Source organism: Pantherophis guttatus, chromosome 10 (assembly GCF_059756535.1).
Source record: "Pantherophis guttatus breed Tessera chromosome 10, ASM5975653v1, whole genome shotgun sequence".
In the NCBI taxonomy this organism is placed as follows: Eukaryota; Metazoa; Chordata; class Lepidosauria; order Squamata; family Colubridae; genus Pantherophis; species Pantherophis guttatus.
The window spans coordinates 14,573,130-14,588,703 of NC_142072.1; positions in this window are offsets into that span (position 1 = coordinate 14,573,130).

Below are 15,574 nucleotides of genomic sequence, written 5' to 3' on the forward strand. Positions count from 1 at the left end.
TGGGCTGGATCCAGCCCGCAAGATGCTTAGATTTGGCCTGCAAGCCCGCCCTGGAAACAGCCTCTGCCAGCAAAAACAGAGCTCAGGATGCCTCCCGGGCTCCGTTTCAGGCCATGATGGCCTCCTGCAGCCCTCTGCCAGTGAAAATGGCCCTCCCGGGCTCCATTTTCACTGGCAGAGGGCTGCAGAAGGCCATCGTGACCGGAAACGGAGCCTCGATGAGTGACGTCAAGCTGGCCACGCCCACCCTGGCCACGCCCACCCGGCCTCCCCGAGGTCAAACACAGCCCTGATGCGGCCCTCAATGAAATCGAGTTTGACACCCCTGAACTAGAGGGAGCAACGTTGCTATAATCTGAATCGAAAATAAACAACACACCCAGAAAGCAATGAAGCCAACGCACGAAGAAGCCAGCCAACCTCTTCTCTCCATCCGCTTGACTGGGTGGCTATATCTCAATGACGTTGATAAAAGATGCTCTCTCTGCCCTTGAGTTGAAACAGGTGGGGAGGGGTCTTCATGTGTCCTGTGGATGGGCATCAGGAAACCAGTTTGGGGGATGGGGGTTTGAGATGCATCTCATGGGGGCTTTGTCAACGTCATGTGCCGTAGCAAAAAGCGAGGAACTGAAACCAGCAAGGTAAATAGGACACCCACCAAGGCAGGATCCTTCAAATGGTTCTCCTTCCTGCGTCAACATTCTAACGTACAATCAACTGGAACTCCTCTGTACTCCTAGGGCAGGGCAGGGAAGAAATCTTTGGATTGTCATCCCTCCCCCCACCCCCCAAAGAGCATGCTGAATCATACCTAGAGTTCTTCCCTGCTTTGACCCCGCCCACGTTTGACCTTAGCCGTGCCCACTGCTGAAATTATAAACCCGGATAGATTTCCACTCTTACAAACCTCAACAGGAAACCGGTCCCCCACCCCTGCTCTGAAGCAACAGCTTCCACACTACAGGCAGAGGAAGTCGGCCAGGTGCAGGGTGGGTGGAAGGAACAATGTATTTTGCATCACAAGCTGTGCCAAGAGCTGCTGAGGCTAGAAGTAGGAACCTACACTTCTGGGCACACCTGCTTCACGCAATGAGCCTCCGAGGCTGTTAACACCGTGGGCAGCCGAGAGTCTCCCAGTGGCCAAAGACTGCAGGCAGCCCTCGACTTTTTTTTTTTAATTGAAAAGTTTTTAAAAGTTTTACAGACATTTCCCCTTCCCCCTCCCTCCTCCCCTTCCAACCCTCCCCTTCCCCTCCCTCCCCCCCCCCAAATTCCCAGAGCAAAATACAGGGTATAACATTTGACAATCATAAGCTAACATAAGCTAATTATCTATAGCCTCCTATCCCCCTCTTGAACTTTTAACTCCCCTTTTACTAAACTAAATTTAAGTACTTTATAAAATCTCTTTGATCATTCATAAGCTATTTGAAATTTTTTAGTCCGATATTTGCCTTGAATATAATCAATCCATCTTCTCCATTCTAACATATATTTCTCATTTGAATGGTCCTTTAGATATGCTGAAATTTTCGCCATTTCTGCTAAATTTACTACTTTTAATGTCCATTCTTGAATAGTAGGTAAATCTTCCTTCTTCCAGTACTGCGCCACCAAGAGTCTTGCTGCAATTTTTAAGTTCAGAATCAAATTAGTCTCTATAGCCGTACAATCTGTAATTATACCTAACAAAAACAACTGTGGAGTAAACTTTATCATTTTTTAAAAAATATTTTGAATAATCCACCATATTTTTATCCAAATGCTTTAACTTTTTTACAACTTTTTTACAAGTCCACCAAACATGACTCAACTTTTAAGACCGCCGTTGAGCCCAAAGTATCTGTGGCTAAGTGAGACGGTGGATAAGTGAAATTTGACTCACATTACGAACTTTCTTGCTGCAGCTGTTGAGTGAATCACTGCAGGGGTTCAGTTAGTAACACGGTTGGTAAGTGAATCTGGCTTCCCCGTTGTTGACTTTGCTCGTCAGGAGGTCACAAAAGAGGATCCCGTGACCCCCCCCCAGGGACACTGCAGCCGTCATAAATATGAGTCAGTTGCCAAGCCATCCCAATTCTGATCATGCGACCGCGGGGATGCTGCAACGGGTTGTAAGTGTGAAAAACGGTTATAAGTCCCTTTTTTCAGCGCTGCCGAGTTTGAAAGGTCACCAAGTGAATTGTCATAAGTCAAGGACAACCCGTACCTTCAATCGGAAGGGTTATAACATGGTTCTGTCTCTGCTGAAACTTTGGCTCCAGCATGATAATCCTGGTTATTGAATTTAGCCCACTTCCTGGGTTCAGACAGCATGATAATCCTGGTTATTGAATTTAGCCCACTTCCTGGGTTCAGACAGCATGATAATCCTGGTTATTGAATTTAGCCCACTTCCTGGGTTTGTACATTAATCCAAACCATAAAGTTGCTTGGAATGAAAAACTTACTAAGCCCCAACAAAAAAATTTTTTAAAAAATTGACCACCTTATCAGGGTGAGCACCAGTGGTAGGTTGCTACCGGTTCGTCCCAGATCAGGCGAACTGGTAGCAGCGGTGGTGGGAGGCTCCGCCCACCGGCCCAGATTTGCATGCATGCCCAAGAAGCAAACCGGTAGTGATGGATTTTGAAACCCGCCCCTGGTAAGCACGTGATGCGAACACAGCACGGAGGTCTTTGAATTGATAGATTTGGTTCAATTGTCTGAACAATATTTCAGGAAAGGCTCGGACCCCCCCCCACTTCCCCATGTTATTATGGAAGGAAAAATGGAATATTTTTTGTTGGCTAGCGCTCAGACCTTCATGGCTGGCTGGGGAATTCTGGGAGTTGAAGTCCATACGTCTTAAAAGGGGCTAAGGTTGAGAAATACTCTAGAACAGGGGTGTCAAACTCAAGGCCTGGGGGTCAGATCCAGCCCATGGGATGCTTAGATCTGGACCACCCTGGAAATAGCGAAGGACTGGCCCAGGGTGCTTCTGTCAGCTTGGGGAGCTTCACTGGCAGAGGGTTGCAGGAGGCCGTCCCAGCCGAAAATGGAGCTCGGGAGCCCGTTTTCACTGGCAGAGCGCCCCCGACATGAGTGACATCACACACCCCTGCCCCCCCCAAGGTCAAACACAACCCTGATGCGGCCCTCAATGAAAACGAGTTTGACACCCCTGGTCTTGAAGAAGGCAGTTGTAAACTACTTCCATATTGTTGCCATGAAAAGATCACGGCTGATCTATAAAGTCAGCAGGAGTTGAATTCAACTGGCAGGTGGGTTGTTGTTATGTTTTTAAGGGCATTGAATTTAGGTCATTCCAGGCTGTAGAGCTTCATCTTATCTCTACTCCTTCTGCTGCAGAGGCACCCTTGGCTCCCACCCCTCCAGCTTCCAATTCCTAGCTGTTCCATGATAGCTTTCCTGCACCTTGACTCCGGCACACACAGGACAGGTTTGGGCTGGTGCTTCCTAAAGAATACAGCTTTGTTCTTCCACTTTTAAGACACCACATGACCTTTTTCGGGAAGGTCCATCTGCAGCGTCTTTTCAATTTCTTCCAGTATCTGCCTGTATCCTCGACCTTCCACTAGAGGCCTCCCTATTAAAAGCATTGGGAATTCGGAAAGCCCGTTCTTCTGCAGCTTTCTGAGTGAGAAACCAATATGGTTAAGTGTCTATGGCAGGGGTCTGCAACCTTAAACACTCAAAGAGCCCTTTGGACCCGTTTCCCACAGAAAAGAAAACACCGGGAGCCACAAAAACCCTTCCTGTGCCTGACTATTTCCTGAGCGGCCACAAAACTAGCATATGTAGTTGAATTAAACATTCTGTTTTCTTCTGAAATTTTTCTTTTCTTGGATTTATCCATGGTTGGCCTACCGGGGGTTGAAAAGTTCAATAAATTGCGAGCCAGCAGGTGTTGCACATTGGCGGTGGTGACGCATATTTTGAGTGACAGGGAGCCACAGCAGAGGGGTGAAAGAGCCACATGCGGCTCCAGAGCTGCAGGTTGCTGACTTCTGGTCTATAAAGATTCTCAATCATCCAGGTCATGGTTGTCCCAAAGGTGCTTTTCCAAAAGGCAACTGAACTTTCTTGTTTTTTCTCCTTTATATATATATATATATATTAGAAGCACGAAGCCGAAAACACCAGCCTGAAGATGATGAATGAGACTTCGTGGAAATGTCACCAAGACACTTCCAATTTTACGCGGGAGAAAACCCGAATAACCAAAGACCTACATACAAACACCTGCGAAAACCTCAGAAAACAAATATATATGTATATGTATATGTATATGTATATGTATATGTATATGTATATGTATATGTATATGTATATGTATATGTATATGTATATGTATGAATGAATGAAAATATATGAATGAAAAAAATGGGATTAAATTGGGAACTTGGAGGGAAGTGAATTATGGGATCATGCTTTTAAGTTTTCCAAAAGTTTTGATTGAACCCATTTTTGTTCCAAAATTGGCAGTTCTTCTTATTCTTCCCATTTTACTAAGTTGCTGTATCAGTTGAAGTCGCTCAATGTTTCTGGCACTTTCTTATTGCTTGGTTTTGTTTTTTTTAATTTGATTTATATGCCGCCCTTCTCCGGAGACTCAGGGCGGTTTACAATGTGCTCAGCAATAGCCTTCATCCTTTTGTATATTTATACAAAGTCAGCTTATTGCCCCCACAACTGGGTCCTCAATTTAACTACCTTAGAAAGGATGGAAGGCTGAGTCAACCTTGAGCCTTAGCAAGATTTGAACCTGCAGTAATTGCAGGCAGCTGGTCTTAATAACCAGCTTAATAACAGGGTGCCTTAGACCACTGTACTACCAAGGCTCTTATATCCTGCTTAGCAGAGAATTGGAGAGTTGGTTTTGGTGCCATGCTTAAAGTGCTGGCCTAAAAACCAGGAGACTGGGAGTTCTAGAGTCCCGCCATACACATGAAGCCACTGGCTGACTTTAAGCCAGTCCTTCTCTTTTTCAGCCCAGCCCATCTCACGGGGTGGTTGTTGTTGTGGGGAAAACAGGAGGAGGAAGGAGTGTGAGGTACGTTCGCTGCCTTGAGTTACTTATAATATAATAAACACAGGATAAAAGGTTAATAAATAACGAATGAATAAAATTAAGTCCCCTGCCAGATCTAAGGAAACATGGTATTGTTGTGTTTTTGGTGTGGTAAAAAGTTGATTGTACATCAAAAAGTCGTTAATAACATTTAGAATTTTGGCCTTGATTTGAAATGATCATCCGGACTTCCATTCAACAAAGGTCTAATGCTTTGAAATTGCTGATTGCCAAAAATTGCGGGGGGGGGCATTCTGTACTTACCTAAGCCTTTGCCATTAGTTTTCTATCTCTCCATCCACCTACCAGTCTGTCTGTCCATCCACTGCTATACATTTGGCAAGACATTGTTTGCAGCGGTGAAATCCAATTTTCTTTACTATCGGTTCTCTGGGCGTGGCGTGGTGGGCGTGGCAGGGGAAGGATTCTGCAAAATCCCCATTCCCTCCCCACTCCTGAGAGAAGGATACTGCAAAATCTCCATTCCTACCCCACTCCAGGGGAAGGATACTGAAAAATCTCCATTCCCACCCCACTCCAGGGGAAGGATACTGCAAAATCCCCATTCCCTCCCCACTCCTAGGGGAAGGATACTGCAAAATCTCCATTCCCACCCTACTCTGGGGCCAGCCAGAGGTGGTATTTGCCGGTTCTCTGAACTGGTCAAAATTTCCACTACCGGTTCTCCAGAACCTGTCAGAACCTGCTGGATTTCACCCCTGATTGTTTGCCTATTGCATAGAGCCCCCTTTGAGGGGTGACATTCCTCTGGTAGCCTTGTAGCTTTGGCTGTCTTGAATATGGGTTCCAGATGGAAGAACAGACTTCTTGGAGTCAGGCAGATGCCAGAGCATTAGACTCAGCCAAGCTGTTCTTTTCCAGGTGGACGTTCTCAAACTCCCTTTGCCCTTAAATAAACCTTTCTTGGGCTGCTTTACAAAAATGCAAGTTTATCATTTTGAAGTGTTGTCAAACAAAGACTATCATTCCCTTCCTTTTGTGCTAGCCTGGGTTAATTGTTTAGGTACCAGGATCAAGGAGAGTCCTGGCTAACATCTGATTCTTCTTCTTCTTTTTTTTTTTTTCTCCATCTACAAGGAAAACATGAACTGAACCGAAGAAGCTTCTTGGATGAGCAGAAGCAAAATGTTTTCAAAGGAAAAAAAAACCCCCAAGAAAGTCCAGTTGTCTTTTGGAAAAAGCATCTTTGAAATAACCATGATTTGGATGATCCAGAATCATCACAGACTGCAAGGAAAACATGCACCCCAATTCCCCCACTTCCTAACTTATTTGATAGGAGAAATCCACCTAACATTATTGTCCATTTCAAAGTTTAAAACGTTTGAAAGTATTTTTTAATGAAAAGTTTTACCAAGAGCATAAAAATGAATGCAAACGAATAAACGAAGTCAAAGCAGCAAAGAAAGGAAGGGTGGGGGGAAGTACAGAAGGAAAGAATGAAAAGAAATAGAAGCTTCTGGTTTCTTTGCAGCAAAGATATGCACAATTACAGAATTATTGATAGAATAGAATTGAATTTTTTATTGGCCAAGTGTGATTGGACACACAAGGAATTTGTCTTGGTGCATATGCTCTCAGTGTACATAAAAGAAAAGATACATTCATCAAGAATCATAAGGCACAACACTTAATGATAGTCATAGGGTACAAATAAGCAATCAAGTCATACTAGGAAACAATATCAATATAAATCATAAGGATGCAAGCAACAAAGTTACAGTCATGCAGTCATAAGTGGGAGGGGATGGGTGATAGGAACGATGAGAAGACTAATAGTAATAGTAATGCAGCCTTAGTGAATAGTTTGACAGTGTTGAGGGAATTATTTGTTTAGCAGAGTGATGGCGTTCGGGGAAAAACTGTCCTTGTGTCTAGTTGTTCTGGTGTGCACTGTTCTATAGCGTCGTTTTGAGGGTAGAAGTTGAAACAGTTTATGTCCAGGATGCGAGGGGTCCGTAAATATTTTCACAGCCCTCTTTTTGATTCTTGCAGTCTACAGGTCCTCAATGGAGGACAGGTTGGTAGCAATTGTTTTTTCTGCAGTTCTAACTATCCTCTGAAGTCTGTGTCTGTCTTGTTGGGTTGCAGAACCAAACCAGACAGTTATAGAGGTGCAGATGATTATCTCTTACTCTTCAAAGTTAAAGTGTTTTCCCAATGGATTTCTCCCACTCTGTTTGGGAGAATCCCACTTTTCTTTTCTTTTTCCAATTCTATACTGACCAAGAGAGAGAAAGCAGAATCGCTGCCACTGTCCTGCCTCGGGAGTATAAGATTCTAAAACGAGCCATGGAATTGGTTCACATAGTTTAGTCTTATCCAGGAAACAGGCGATGGGAAAAGGATAAATGTGCTGATGAAGAAGTAAATTGTAGCCTTCCAGGCCACCTGCCTGGAATCTGACTTTCAGATTCTTTTAAAACATGTTTTAATTGGAAATGGATATGTTGCAAAGGAAAGCATCAGTTGTTGGCCTCATCTTTATTTACAAGATGCCTCTGGGGCCCTCCTTGGCCTGATAGGCATCCTTAAGAACATAAAACTGGTGGGCAGATGGAGACCATTGCTTTGTTTGAAGTCTATCCACCTGCTCAAGGATGTATCCAGGTGGATGGGAACAAAGGATGGTTCGGGGCAATTCTTCCCCTTCCATTTAAAACATCTGGCCTGATAAAGAACTGAAGGAAAGAGTCAAAAGAACATTGTGCTGCTGGATGAATTTCCATGAGGGACCCACTCAACTTCTGATTGTTTTGTCCAAGATCATTTCAGTCTCTGAGAAAAAGGCATTTCTTAAACACAATTGGCTATGCCCAAAACACTAAAGGGGGGAGGCAGGCATTGCTTTGCATCTTTAAGGCATTTAGCGGATTTCATGTCTCCTTCCTGTTGTGATCACATCTGCATCTTTTGCACCAGGGCAACTGTTTTTAAATGGCCTATAACATCTCCTGCTGGGCATCATAGGCTGAACAGGAAAACAAGGATGGGGGCTGAGCAAATTGGCCACTGATGGGCAATTGTCTTCTTAACCCTCCAGTCCTGACCATCCCAGATGGTGAAAAAGATTGTAGCAGTTGCTAAAATCTCTCCTCTCTAGACTTAGAAGATAAATGGCTGGCACTCACTCTTTATCAGCTCATTAAAAATCCCAGTCTCACCTAAGGATGATCCTCATAGTTTGTAGATAAGAATGGTATTGTTGTGCTTCTTACTGGGAGAGGAAATGCTGATAATGGACACTTTGGGTTTGCATTTTGTCTATTTGATCTCAAGCGTCACTCAACAACTGGCACCCAGGTGTAAGAGCCAGGAATCCAACTTTGTTGACTGTCATTCATTCAGCTTTGTTGACATCCCAAGTTCTTACACCATTCCTTTATCTTCAGACTCAAACTCATCTGGGCTTAGTTGAAGGAGAGTAGCAATTCATTTTTTTTTTCATATTCCCATCATTCTGCTTCTATTAGCCATCTGAGGCTAATCCCGTGGGTGGGGAGAGGCAGGGCAAGTTTTCTTCCTTTACAATCGGTCCTCCCCATTTTCTTTCCCTGAATCCCCCAGGTTTACCTGGAGGAAATGCAAAGCTTCACCTGCACATTATGTGTTTGGAGTCATATGGCCTCGCAATGAAAAAAGTAAACATAATACCAATACAGGTATCTTCAACTTACAACCAGGGGTGAAATCCAGCAGGTTCTGACAGATTCTGGAGAACTGGTAGTGGAAATTTTGAGCAGTTCGGAGAACTGGCAAATACCACCTCTGGCTGGCCCCAGAGTGGGGTGGGAATGGAGGTTTTGCAATATCCTTCCCCCAGGAGTGGGGAGGGAATGGGGATTTTGCAGTATCCTTCCCCTGCCACGCCCACCAAGCCACGCCCACCAAGCCACACCACGCCCACCAAGCCACACCACGCCCACCAAGCCACGCCCACAGAACCAGTAGTAAAAAAATTTGGATTTCACCACTGATTACAACCATTTGTTTAGTGACTTATGACCTTTCTTCACATTTATGACCGTTGCAGCATCCCCGTGATCTTTTTTTTTAAGTTTTTTTATTTTATTTCTATATAAACAATCCATTTTCCATTAACTAGTATGTCATCTGGGTACAAATATTTTGTACCAACATTAAAATATACAATCTTATTCATTGTTTAATCTCATCTTGTCTTAATTCCTAACACCTTAAGTATCTAATATTATAACAATCCCATTGTGATTTATTTAACTCTGTTAATTATATTAACTATTAATACATTTTCTATACTTTAAATAACTTCTTTTACTATTAATTCTTATGTCTATTCTCTAACCACCGGTAAAAAGATTCCCAAATTGTATAATAAGCAGTTTGTTCTTTCTCTTTGATAGCCAGTGTCAATCTGTTCATTTCTGCACATTCTAGTATTTTCCTAATCACATGCTCATCTGTAGGATCTCTTCACTTTTCCAATTTTGTGCAAATACAATCCTAGCTGCTGTTATAACATGAATAATCAAATATACATTTTCTTTACTATAATTTTCTGGTAAAATCCCCAGCAAAAAATACTTCAGGTTTTAAGTCAATATGTTTTTGTATCATCTTTTCCAGGCACATATGTATTTTAGTCCAATATTTTTTCGCTTCTGTGCAGGTCCACCACATATGATAGTACGAGCCCGGTATCTGGTGGCATTTCCAACATTTAGCTGATTTGTCTTTAAATATCTTCGCCAGTCTTGCCGGTGGCCAATGCCATCTATAAAACATCTTATACAAATTCCCTTTATATGCAGTTGACATTGTTGGCATCCCCGTGATCAAAATTTGGATGCTTTGACAACTGGCATGTATTTACTGATGGTTGCACTGGTTATGGGATCATCTTTTGTGACCTTCTGACAAGCAAAGTCAATGGGGAAGACACTTAACTGTGTTGCTAACGTCATACCTGCAGTGATTCACTTAACAACTGTGGCAAGGAGGATCGTAAAATGGGGCAAAATGTAACCATTGTTTTGCCTAGCAATAGAAATCATTGTTTTGCATAGAAATAAAATTTTCAGTTGTACATGTAACAGCAGCGAGAATTATGATCGCACAATATTGGAAAAATAAAGAAACACCACGAGATGAAGAGATAATTAAGAAGATACTAGGCTGTCCAGAAATGGATAGATTGACATTGAAAATTAAGCAGAAAGAAGACACAGAATACTATCAAGCATGGAATCTATTTTACCAGTGGTTGGAAAAAAAAGGGGTGGAAATTAAGAATATAATCAGAATTGTTAAGCAAATTAAATACCCAGACAACACGATGTTTATTAAGCACTAAGAAATGTAATGAATAAAAAATCAATAACATTTGAAAAAAAAAACAAAATTTCAGGCTCAATTGTGGTTGTAAATCAAAGATTACCTATATTGAAAAATATTTTGAGAAATGAGTATTCATCTGAAATAGATCACTTTTTTAAAAATATTGGGGCTTTCTTAATCTAAATTGATGTCATTAATTTGTCTCATATTTATTTCATTATTTTACTCTGTTAATCAAATTTGCATGGCCGTTTATCTCACGGAAATGACTCTGGACGGTGTATATCAGTCATGGAACGCAGGTGGGAAATGTAGCTCTTTTGAATAATAAACACCTTGCAACTAGAAAAGGAGTACAAACAGGATGAGGCTCTTACTCTCGGATGGGCTTGATGTTTACATGTGAGGGAATCTTTGTAAAAGAAAAAATATATACGGGAGAACCATGCAATCCCTCCATCAACAGCCTTAAATGATTCAAATGATTCATTATAATTCCAAATGATTTTGCTCCAAAATGGTACAAAGATTTAGGATTGAAGGTATCCGCTGCAGATAATAACTACTTCTCAGCAGCTTGTCCAGTAGCCCACATCTGGCTGAAGGCTTATGCAGCAGTGAGTCTCTCATCTAAGGATTTGATTAAGATACTTCTGCAATTCTTTTTTTGGCTCCATCTTCCTTTTCCTCTGCTGTAGCAGAGAGAGCAGGTGTGATGCAGTCAAGGGTAGCCCCCGGGATGCAGGTTAGAGAAGTCAAAGGCACACGTTATTATGCTACTCCTCCACGGTGCTACCGACCCACTGGACAGATCTAATTTGATTGGGATTGAGGGTCTTCTCCTTGGTTTTGTTGGAAGAAATGTCCTTTTGGGTTCAGTTCCAAGTGGGGAAAAAGACACTGGAAACATGGAGATGGTTTGGAAAGATGGTTTAATGGTGGACAGGACCACATGGCTTGAGTTCCTGAACAGAAAAGGGCAGATACAGGGAGTCTTTGGGTTTTTATGCTCTCTCTGGCTTTGAACTTCCTGGGGCCCAGAAAGAGTATCCTGATTGGTTGTCAGACTCCCAGGGGGTGGGGGTCTTAGCTAGCCTTGCTGGCTGATGGTCACATGTGCTTCCCAGGTCACATGTGGTGAGTTTCTGCTGCTATTGTGTAGAGGGCTAATCCTATCTTTGTTGGATCTTTGGCAATTCCTACTATGGCTCTGCCTGAAGGAGGCAGATCTTTGTTATGTAGAATAGACTGGCCCAGGCCTTAATGGCCCATTGACAAAGGATGGGGGGAAGGAAGGTGGGAGCTGCTTTGTCTGTAAAATATGCTTCTCCATTTCTCATCCAGGGAAATATAATATTCTGCCTTTTTCATATTTCCTAAAATATTTCACTCTTCCAGGAAAGGGGTGGGTGCTAACTTCCTACACTGATGAACAGGATCACATGGGATTGAGTTCCTGAGCAGAAAAAAAAGGGCTGAGATGCTGAGAGTGCCTTGGTTTTACACCTTCTGTTGGGCTTTGACTTTGAGCTTGTATTCTGATTGGTTGTCAGACTCCCATGGAGCCATGCAGGGACAACTCTGTAGGTTGTGTTTTGAGTCCCAAGCTTGGTTGAGCCTTGCTGGGTGATGCAATCTCCCCAGGTGCCATGTAGTGAGTTCTGTTGCTAGATGGGTAGAGGGCTAATCCAAAGGTCAGCAACCTGCGGCTCTGGAGCCACATGTGGCTCTTTCACCCCTCCGCTGCGGCTCCCTGTCACTCAAAATATGCGTCACAACTGCCAATGTGCGACACCCACCGGCATGCAATTTATTGAACTTTTCAACCCCCGGTAGGCCAACCATGAATAAATCCAAGAAAAGAAAAGTTTCAGAAGAAAACAGAACGTTTAATTCAACTACATAGGCTAGTTTTGTGGCCGCTCAAGAAATAGTCAGGCAAGGGAAGGGTTTTGTGACTCCTGGTGTTTTCTTTTCTGTGGGAAACAGGACCAAATGGCTCTTTGAGTGTTTAAGGTTGCAGATCCCTAATGGGCTAATCCTATCTTTGTTGGATCCGGGTGAGGGCATTTGCTTGTGAATAGACCTAGCTATCTCTTTATCTCTTAAGTGCTGACATCTGCTGTGGGCTATTGAGGAGGGTGGGGGCTATTAAGAGTGAGTCTGCTTCCTGCCTAAAAACATGTTTCTCCATTTCTCATCCAGGTAAATATAATATTTTGCCTTTTTAAATATTTCCTAGAATATTTCATTTTCCTAAGAGGGGTGGGTGCTAACGTCCTACAGTTTGGACAAGGATTTATGGATGTTCCAGGTCAAGAGTTTATTGTGATTCACACCTTGACACACAACCTCCTCAGTGTCCGACTCTGCTGTCAGCTCTGCTGGCCACTGGTGGGCCACAACAGAAAACAAAATACAAATTGAAGCGTTCTAGCCATTCTCTGAAGCATCACATTTAATGGAAAAAGAAAAGTTAAAGTGATACCTAAGCGACTCTTTCATTCATCCGGAAAGGAACAAGGCAGCATTGCTCACCTCTTTACAGAAATACGATCTTCTGATTTAACCAAGTTGACTTCATCCGAAGGTGTTGCAGACTAAAACTGTTTCACTTAGGTATCTATATACAGGCAGTCCTCGACTTACAATGGTTCATTTAGTGACCATTCAGTTACTGAAAAAAAGAGACCATTTTTCACACTTACGACCACTGCAGCAATCCCTATGGTCCCATGATCAAAATTCAGACGCTTGGCAACTGTCTCGTATTTATGACGGTTGCAGTGTCCCAGGGAGGGTCATGCATGATTCCCTTTTGCGACCTTCTGGCAAGCAAAGTCAAAGAGTATAAGATGCAACTTTTTCCCACCTAAAAGGGGGTGAAAATTTGGGTGCATCTTATACTCTGAATATAGCCCCTGCCACTGGCCCCCACCCTTTGGCCTCTACCTCCCAGCAATTTACCTCCTTGCAGCAAGCAGTAAGAAGAAACAGCCCATTTCAGCTTCAGCACAGCCTAATTAGTACAAGTTGATTGTCCCTTGGATCGGCCTCCCGACTCTCAGCTGTTTCAGGCTGCAGGGATTGCCGTTGCCTATTGCTGTGTGGGCCTCTGCTGCTTGCTGCAAGGAGGTAAATTGCTGGGAGCAGATTTTTTTTTTTCTTGTGCTAATCAAGCTATGCTGAAAACGAAAATGAAAGTAAAGCAGGCTGTTTGCTGTTTGCTGCAATGAGGGAAAATTGCTGGGAGGCAGAGGCAGATTTCTTTTTCTTGTTTTCCTCACCAAAAAAGGTAGGAGCATCTTATAGTCCGGTGCATCTTATGCTCCGAAAAATACAGAACTTCAAAACCTCCTTCCAGAAAGACTGGGCAGCCATTTGTCTGATATGGTATAGGCCAGTGATGGCTAACCTTTTTCGGACTGAATGCCGAAAGTGCACATGTGTGCATGAATGCACACATGTGCCCCCGAACCCCCAAAATGCAATGCATGCACAACCCCACGTATGCCCCACGGCCCCTGCGCATGCACGCCCTGCATGCACTCCACCCTCCATGCATGTGTGTGTGCCCCTGCATGCGCCCCCCCCCCCGCATGCACACACCCCTGTGCATGCACAGCAAAGACCCGAAAACCAGCGGGCCGGTGGGAGGCGTGTGTGCATGCCGGCGGAGCTGAACTGGGGCGACAGCTCATGTGTCCACAGAGAGGGCGCTGCGTGCCACCTCTGGCATGTGTGCCATAGGTTCACCATCAAGGGTATAGGCATAGGGTCCCTTGCCTTGAGCAGGGGCTTCGGCTAGAACAGGGCAGTGGTGAAATCTAAAATTTGTTACTACCTGTTCTGTGGGCGTGGCTTGGTGGGGGGGTAATGTGACTGGGTGGGTGTGGCCAATTTTTTTTTTTTTTACTTTTAAAAGCATTTTTTCTACAACCTCTTGAAGAGGTTGTAAAAAAATGCTTTCAAAAGGCTCTGAGGATCCCAGCTGAGTTGCCTGATCGGCAGAAACTTTTTTTCTTTTAAAAAGCCTCTGCCGATCAGGCAACTCAGCTTGGATCGTCAGAGGCATTTAAAAGAAAAAAAAGGGGTTTTTTCTTTTAAATGCCTCTGATGATCCAAGCTGAGCCGCGCAATCATCAGAGACTTTTTTTTTTTACTTTTAAAAGCATATTTTTGGCCGAAGAGGTAGAAAAAGTGCTTTTAAAAGTAAAAAAAAAAAAAAAGCCTCTGATGATTGTGCGGCTCAGCTGGGCATGGGGGAGGGCAGAGATTTTTGCTACCAGTTCTCCGAGCCAATCGCCTCCATCGCTACCGGATCGGGCGATCTGGTCCGAACCGGGAGCATTTCACCCCTGGAACAGGGATCTCCAACCTTGGCAACTTTAAGACTTGTGGACTTCAACTCTCAGAGTTCTGGGAGTTGAAGTCCACAAGTCTTAAAGTTGCCAAGGTTGGAGACCCCTGGACTAGAAGACCCCCACTTCCAGCCCTACGATTCTATGTTCAGTGGTGGCCACAGTGATGTGATCCAAGCACTTCCTATCTTCAAGGGGGACAGTCGACTGACATCTTGATGTATTATACCCATATCCTGCCAACTCTCCTGCCTGCTTCTCCCTTTTGGGTGGGTTGGTTAAAGTTTTGTCAACTTTAAACTTTACTTATCCTTGGTGGACCAGCGCTGATGATGAAGCTGGCCAGTCTGGCAAGAGGCAAAGAATGTAGAAGCTGTGAGATCTCCACGCTAGCTTAGTAAGGAATTTGTTAATGAAGCAATTATCAGTGTCTGTACTTTTTGTTTCTGGTCTCCCTATGACCTCATTCTTTGCACTCTCCTCCTCCTCAATTCTGCACTTCTGACTATAACAATGTGGTCTTCTTCGTCCCAAGGAATTTATGCATGACCTATAAGCTATAAGTTTTTGAAACAATGATATTTTGCATCATAACAAAGGTCAAGGGGGAATCTTCCTACCAGTCAACAGATCAAAGGTTCAGAAGTACACTGAATATTTCATCTTGAATTCACTTTGTCGTCTTCCTGGTTGTTTTATCCCTTCCCCAGTTTAAGGGCGAGGGCATTTTTCTCAAACTGGAAGAAGGTTTCTCTTTCCTAAGCCTTTGAGATTTACCCACCAGATCCCCTCAACAATCTGG